The sequence below is a fragment of the Salmo trutta genome, chromosome 13 (genome assembly GCF_901001165.1).
Source record: "Salmo trutta chromosome 13, fSalTru1.1, whole genome shotgun sequence".
NCBI classification, from domain to species: domain Eukaryota; kingdom Metazoa; phylum Chordata; class Actinopteri; order Salmoniformes; family Salmonidae; genus Salmo; species Salmo trutta.
The window spans coordinates 71,471,442-71,480,089 of NC_042969.1; positions in this window are offsets into that span (position 1 = coordinate 71,471,442).

Genomic DNA, 8,648 nt, shown 5'->3' on the forward strand with positions numbered 1-8,648 from the left:
ACATCTGTCGTTCATCTCTAAAGGGACACTGAGCTTGTCCCACATCTGTCGTTCATCTCTAAAGGGACACTATGTGCTTGTCCCACATCTGTCGTTCATCTCTAAAGGGACACTATGTGCTTGTCCCACATCTGTCGTTCATCTCTAAAGGGACACTATGTGCTTGTCCCACATCTGTTGTTCATCTCTAAAGGGACACTATGTGCTTGTCCCACATCTGTCGTTCATCTCTAAAGGGACACTATGTGCTTGTCCCACATCTGTGTAGTTCATTGTGGCAATTGGAGTTGAGATTTGTGACTGGGTGGAAAGCTCCCATTTAAAACCATTAAACTCCAATGTGTGTGTGTGTGTGTGTGTGTGTGTGTGCTTGTGGGCATGGGTGTCTCTGTGATGGTGTGTTGGAATGATGAGGGGTTGTGTGTGTGGGGGGTGGGGGTTATTGGTTGTACTGGTTGTACTCTGGGCTGAGATACTCTGGGGACCCAGTTGGAGATGGCTGTGTGTGCAGGACAGGGCGGAATGTGACAGGGTCTCAGGGGAAATACACCTGCATGTCTGAGGTGGTCCCCACTTGGTCAAGAGAAGATCTCTACAAGCTTCTATCACATATCACAGAAATGCATTATTACGTAGCAGAGCTCAGAGAGATACTTGAGAATATGTAGGGCTACAGATAAATACATGATTTTACACACTGAGTGTACAAAACATTAATTTTGAGTTTCACCCCCTTTTGCCCTCAGAACAGCCTCAATTCGTTGGAGCATGGACTCTACAAGGTGTCGAAAGCATTCACCAGGGATGCTGGCCCATGTTGAGTCCAATGCGTCCCACAGTTGTGTCAAAATATCTGGATGTCCTTTCGGTGATGGACCATTCTTGATACACACAGGAAACTGTTGAGCATGAAAAACCCAGTAGCTTTGCAGTTCTTGACACACTCAAACTGGTGCGCCTGGCACCTGCTACCATTCCCCGTTCAAAGGTACTTAAATATTTTGCCATGCCCATTCATCCTTCTTTACCCTGTCTCCTCCCCTTCATCTACACTGATAGATTTCATAGCTTTCACCTGTATTCACCTGGTCAGTCTATATCATGGAAAGAGCAGGTGTTCCTAATGTTTTGTACACTCAGTGTATTTGATTACTGAGAAGTATAGGAGAATATAGAAGCGTACTGAGAATTGCATTACAATATACACTGGGTGCACAAACACTGCTGGGTTTTTCACATTCAACAGTTTCTTGTGTGTATCAAGAAGGGTCCACCACCCAATGGACATCCAGCCAACGGCAGGCCAGTCGTCAAAAAGGGCTCAGGCTACATTTAGTCAACTGACAGTCCAGTACAACATTGGTGCCTATAGACCCATAAAAGAATGCACAACTCGTTGTACCTCGACCTTACAGAGTTTCACTTCTTTCAGCAAAAAAACAAGAAACTGTGGTTGTAGTGGGCTAAGAAACAAAAACACTGGACACTGGAGAATTGGAAAAACATTGTCTGGTTTGGTAAATCCTGGTTCCTGCTGTTTTACGCTGATGGGAGGACTAGGGTATGGAGAAAACCACATGAGTACATACGTCCATCATGCCGCGTGTCAATATTACAGGCTTGTGGTGGTGGTGTGATGGTGTGGTTGTGTTTTCAGAGCACACATTGGGCCCCTTGATAGAAATGGAGCAACGTTTGAATGCCAACCAATGGATATCTGAACATCAATGCCAATCAGGTGCTTCCCCTCATGGCAGCAGTGTATCTATCTGCCAAAGGATTTTTTTCAGCAGGATAATGCCCCATGCCAAAAGGCTAGGATTGTCCAGGAATGGTTCCACAAACATGAAAGTCCATTCAGCTTCACTGCAGTGGCCTGCCCAGTCACCAGATCTCAATCCAATTGAGCATCTGTGGGATGAGATGCAACAAGCTATTCGGAGTGTCCTTAATGTTTTGTAAACTAAGTGTATATCAGGGCCACTGAAAAATGCCTCAGAATATGAGATATCACTGAGAAATACTCAAGTATTCATCAGAGGACTGCAACTGGATGTATGAAATCATATGAATGTGGAAAAATGCATGAGAACACTTGAGAGCAGTGCTCAAGGCATTCTCAGCCAGCTGCCTTCGCCACTGCCTATGGCAATACATGTAAGATTTATGAAAATCATGACATTACACAAACCATGAGCCAGCATGTTTTAAAACTCCTTTACTCTCATTAAAAACATACAAGTCTATCTCAACTTTACTCAGCAATGTCAGGGCTTTTGGACATCAATAAGCATTCTTCGGAAAATGACCCCTCATGGTCCAGATTTTTGTTGTGGAATGGTGTGCTGGGTGTTGAAACGCTGAGTAAGACACACTGTACAGCATTGCTCTTAGATATGCATAGGTCCTAGGATTGACCTGTGTGGTATTACAGGGGGGAGAGAGAAGGCCCTGCTCAGCAATAATGCCTGGTTCATCTGCTGCTAGTCAGCCTGTAATGAATGAGTCCCCAGTGTGAGATCAATAGATCGGTGAGGAATCGTCCGCCGCCCGACAGCGAAAGATGAGCAGGGAGCCACTCTGTCGATAAACATCACCATGGATCCCCCTCAATAACCCTGCCACACCTTTTTCCGGGGATTCCTGTGTTGGGTCAGCGCTAGATGTTTTATCCCTGAGCTCAATGCAGGAAGGACTGTGGGACACACACACACAGACAAACACACACAAACACATTCCAAACTATAATGTGACTAGCAACAGCCCCTCAGCCTGTCCTGCTGTACTGAGTATACCTCTCTGTCAGTATGGAGCTGTGAGCGATCCAGCCTGAAGCACCCCTCTCTGACATGAATCAGGAGAGCAGCGCATGACTTCAAGCAGTGTTGAGTTCCTGCAGCGCTGGCCATGGCCGTCTCTGTATTTGAGGAAAAGTTACTTGTTTTCTCTTGACATTTGTTGTGGGGAATGTGTGAGAGCTCAGGACTGGGGTTGATATCACCTGTCTGCACAAAGACCCACTCTTTGGTTTGAGATGAAATAGTGAGAGCACACAGGAGAACCTAGAGAAAACTTTTAAAGGTGTGTAGCCGTGTGTGAGTATGAGTGTGTGTGTGTGTATATGTGTCTGTCATCTCCCTCAGACCCTACCTCCAATAATGAAATAATGAAGCCGGGGCTCTGGGGATGACTCCTACCCCCGTGCATAAAACATTTCTAAACACAAAAGGAAGACAGAAAAAAAGTAGGAAAAAAGTAGGAACATTTCTGTGGTTCAACTGTCAGTTGTGGTGTTGAATAGAAATGGACCTCTTTCCTCTCGCTGCTCTTAATGCAATCACTTCGGCACGGCACAGCTGCCATCTTTGATGCCGGCCCGTTTTTGTAAATTCGGAGCAAATTACCCCGTCAGAACCCAGCGGCGCCTGTCCGTCAGAGGGATGTCGCAGAGACAGCTGACTGACAAGAGGCACAAGGGAAAACAACCAGAGGAGGGGGTGGGGGGGAGAAGGAGAAGGAGGGAGATTGAGAGGAAGAGGGAAAGTGAGGGGGAGAGGGGGAGAGGGGGAGAGGGGGAAAGGCAAAGGGAGAAATAAAATGAGCAGAGGGCAAAAAATCAAAAGGGGGTATTTTTTACCCATCGTCCCTTGGGCATGGCAGTATCAAGTAAATCTGGGGACTAATTCGTGTCAGGGCTTGAATCCTATCTCCTTGAGAGGCGAGCAGACGGTTGATGAAGTTGGATGCACAGGATGATAGGGCACAACAATTGCAGGCAGGAATAAAGGCTGGTACCAAGAAGCCCTCTTTCCTCACTGAGAGCATACTTCTGATCTTGGCCTTGTCCTTGTCCTTGCCACTCACAACTTTCTCTCTCTCACTCCCTCATTCCTCTCCTATTCACAATACATTCTCTCAATCTGTGGCTACCAGTGAATCTGGACTATCAGGGAATAATTTTTTCTTCCCAAAGTGTGTTATGACAAAATACTGTAATCGTAAAAGGTGAGGTAAAGTGTATGAACATATAATATTACAATGCGCTAAACATGCTAGTTGGTGCGAATTACATTCATGGGGGAGAAAAGAGTGATCCCATTATTCGTCAGAGGTGTAGACAGCCCCACTATTAATGATATCTAATGAGGTAGAGGATTTGGTCTGTTTTTGACGGGCATGTCGACAGGACCCCCTTTGTCTCTGTCGCAGCCCCGCCCCTCTTCATGATCCAACTGGCTCATCTCTGGGGCTCTGCTCCGTCTTCGCTCTCTACTGCACGTGCTCAGAGCGAGTGAGACACCGGCGATATGTGTTATCACGGAGGTGCCGGCAGCTGCCAACAGGTACACGGCAGCAGGGCTTACCACAGACTGGCAGGTGGTTGCCTAATGCACCTCTCTCCCCAATGCCTCGCCCCAAGCCCCCTTGCTTTCCGACAACACATTAACGCATGGTGCAACCTCAGAATCGCAAAGAAACTGCAAAAAAATAAGCACTTGAATTTAGAATCAGACACGCAGCGAACACAAAACCCATGAAAAGGGAGGGAGGTGGATTTTGGTTCTCTCTCTGTATTTGTATGAAGGCTTTGATAAGAAAGCAAACATCCTGCAGGTCTGTTGCACTCTGTTTGGTGAACTACTGGGTTATTCAGGGAGCCCAGTCAAGGAGTGAGAGAGAAAGTGAAAAAGAGAGGGAGAAAAATAGCTAGAGCTAAACAGATGAAAGGAGAGAAAGACCGAAAGAGAGAAACAGAAGATGATGGATAAAAGTGAGAGAAAGAGAAAGAAAGGGAGAGAGAGAGAGAGGGAGAGTGGATAGAGGTAAGAGAGCCATGTTGTGAGCACCCAGAGTGGTGGTAGCCAGTCAGAGAGTTCCAGACACTTAAAACTCCAGACCTTTCACATGGATAAAGATAATTAGCCCAGTCAACTCAGACTACCCCTCTTACTCCCCCCTCAGACTACCCCTCTCACTCCCCCCTCTGCCTCCATCTAAACCCCAGCACCCAAATAGAGTTCACTTCTACAATAAACCCCAGCCACAGACACATACTGCGATTAACACTGTCTCATCCTTCCTCTCAAAACAGCAACACACATGGACCGACACCTGACACACATTCACACACACAGACGGACAAAGTTACACACCCAGGAACTGGACTGGCATCTGGCTTTCCAGCTTCTACCATCCTCTCTGTCTTGCTTCTGCCAATTCTCTCTCTCTCTCTCTCTCTCTCTCTCTCTCTCTCTCTCTCTCTCTCTCTCTCTCTCTCTCTCTCTCTCTCTCTCTCTCTCTCTCTCTCTCTCTCTCTCTCTCTCTCTCTCTCTCTCTAATGCAGTTCAGATGTGGTGCTAGTGCAGAGGCGGATGAGGACGTGTGAAAATATCCAAAGTTGTGTTTTTCTTCTTAATTATGGCAGATCAAGAGATTTAGCATTCCCTCTCAAGACCACAACTGTCAAAACAGTGGGCAGGAAAAACTAGCTCTCCTCCCCTTACACATTTCCCCCTACTTCCCCTCAGCCTTTGAGCCGGTGCCACGGCCCACCCTCCCGAATTCATGAATGCAGAGCTGTGTGAGTGGGCATATTTTAAAAACATGCATGTTTGTGTGTGCGCAAGGTTGGAAGGGGGTTTGTGTGGGTGTCAGTCCAACATGGCAGGTGACAGTTGCTCATCACATTTCAGTTTTTTCGTCGATAACAAAGTTTAGATTTGTTAGTTAGGCATTTAGGTGAGCACTATGTGAGGCACCTGAACTGCGTCTGCCCTCAAGTTCAGCCTTGAAGAAACAGCAGCTGTCTGCTACTTGCCCGCCTTCTCTCCGTCTCTCCATCTACTGTGAGAATCACATCCCTCAACCTGCATGTCCCTCTGTAACCTCTGACCTTAACCGCTGCACTAATACCTTGAGCTGCCAATGTCATGGCCGGACGGGTTGGCAGCGGGGCCTTTGTCTCTGACGTTCTCTCCCTCTCTCTCTCTCTCCCACCCCTCCCCCATCCCTCCATCCAACCTTCATCCAACCCCCATGGCACACAGACAGATAAATGATTTCTATTTGTCCTCTGCGGCGAGGAAAGAAGTTACCGATACAATCCGCCAAATGATGTCAAGGATTTGTCAGCAAAGCTTATGAATGACAAAAACACCCCCAAACACCCCTCCAACACCCCAAAAAACACCTCTGCAGGCCGTGAAGATTGAGAGCCAGGACACTTTATTGATTCTACCCTCCCTCACCACCTCCCCCATCACCCTCACCTTCTTAAATGGAAGCTAGGGCTACAAAGGAGAGAGCGCCAGCTTTTGTGTCCTAAAATGTGGCTAAAAGCTGTCTGTCTGTGGGGTTTAGGAAGGTAGGGATTGAATTCGATATTAAGATCTAACACTGGCTTCCAGCAGTTCTGTTCTGACTAAAGGAGGGGGGGGGGGCGCTGTATGGCTGGATGGGATCACATCTCTCCTTGCTTCCCCTTGCTTTGCCCTGTTGTTTGGGAAAAAGATCAGGCGGATGGATGGAATATAGATCAACTTTGTGGAATTGACAAAGGGAGGCGTGGGGTGGGACGTGGGGTAGGAGAGCAGAGCCGATGGCATTGAGGAACGTCCTGACGGTGGGTACAATGCCTTGGCCATGCAGGCTCTGTGGCTGACAGAAAAGAGGAGAGGACAAGTAGACGGGGTAAAGCAAGATAATCTGTCTGGCAGATGCTGCAGAATGGAGAGCAAACAAATTAGGGATGGAGAAAGGAGAAGGGGGTTTGAGGATGACAAGAGAGGACAGTGAAAATGTGTACTGGAAAAGGTGATGCGCAGTGTTAAACAAAATCCATATAATTCATGTCTAGTTTTAATCCCAATTAAATAGATAATGAAGTCCATAGCATAGTACAATTCTGTACAATGCGTCCAAAATATAACCAAAGTATGGTTATTGCCACTGTACCTATTAATGTGACTTGTTAAACTCAGGTTGTGAGGGAGTCTCAGGTGATACACATTCTTCCCTCTGCCCTATCCTGTCCTGTTCTCTTCGCATTACAGGAGAACACACACGGACTCCCTCCCATCTCCTGAGGTAAAGCTCTTTGGCAAACACTGCTGTGATTAAAACAAACAGACCAGTGAGCCTCTCTGACGGGGGGCGACAGGGCAAATAGGCCCGACGCAGCAGGAGGGCCTGAGACAGAAGCAGCACCACACTACAGACAGACAGTACTGCAATGAGTCACAACGAGGTAGAACAGCTCTGAGGGGCTGAGACAAAGACAGGTCGCAGACAGAGGTGAGTCACAGACACCACAGTTAGGGATTAGTACTAGCAGTCAGTTACAGACAGTACAGAGTATGAGTTAACCGTCTTGAGTAGCAAAAACTGCCACAAAGTCACTAACAGTGATCCGTCGCTAGCGGTTACAGACAATATAGAGCAAAACAACACAATAGGGGAGTCACAAACTTAACATTCACAGACTAAACGAAACATTCAGACTTAACAAAAACATTCACAGACTAAACAAAACCGTCACAGACAAAAGAGTCACAGACTAAACAAAACATTCAAAACAAGAGTTAGACTAAACAAAACATTCAGACTAAACAAAACAGTGTTGGAAAAAGTACTCCATTTTCATACTTGAGTAAAAGTAAAGATACCTTTAATAGAAAATGAATCAGGCAAAAGTGAAAGTCAACCAGTAAAATACTACTTGAGTAAAAGTATAAAAGTATTTGGTTTTAAGTATACTTAAGTATCTATACTTAAGTTTAAAACATTTCAAATTCCAAACATCATCATTTTCTTGTTTTTTTAATTCACTGATAGCCAGGGGCATGGTCCAACATTCAGACATAATTTACAAATGAAGCATGTGTTTAGTGAGTCCACCAAATCAGAGGCAGTAGAGATGTTCTCTTGATAAGTGTGTGAATTAGACAATTAAAACAATTAAAACATTTCAAATTCCAAACATCATCATTTTCTTGTTTTTTTAATTTACTGATAGCCAGGGGCATGGTCCAACATTCAGACATAATTTACAAATGAAGCATGTGTTTAGTGAGTCCACCAAATCAGAGGCAGTAGAGATGTTCTCTTGATAAGTGTGTGAATTAGACAATTTTCCTGTCCTGCTAAGCATTCAAAATGTAACAAGTACTTTTGCTTGTCAGGGAAAATGTTTGGAGTAAAAAGTAAAAGTTGTCAAAAATATAAATAGTAAAGTACAGATACCCTAAAAAACAACCTAAGTAGTACTTTCAAGTATTTTTACTTAAGTACTTTACACCACTGCAAAACAGTCACAGATCAAGCAAAACATTCACAGACTAAACATAACAGTGTCACGGCTGTCGAAAGGATCGGACCAAAGTGCAGCGTGGTTGTAGTTCCACATTTTATTAAATCCGTGAAACTTTGCAAACATAAATAACTGAATTTACAAAACAACAAACAGTGACGCAGAGAGAAACAAACACTACTCAAAAGATAATCACCCACAAAACCCAGGAAGAAAAACCCCTACTTAAATATGATCTCCAATCAGAGGTAACGAGGACCAGCTGCCTCCAATTGGAGATCAACCCCCCCCCCAAAACATAGAAATAGAAAAACTAGAACTTAAACATAGAAATAGAAAA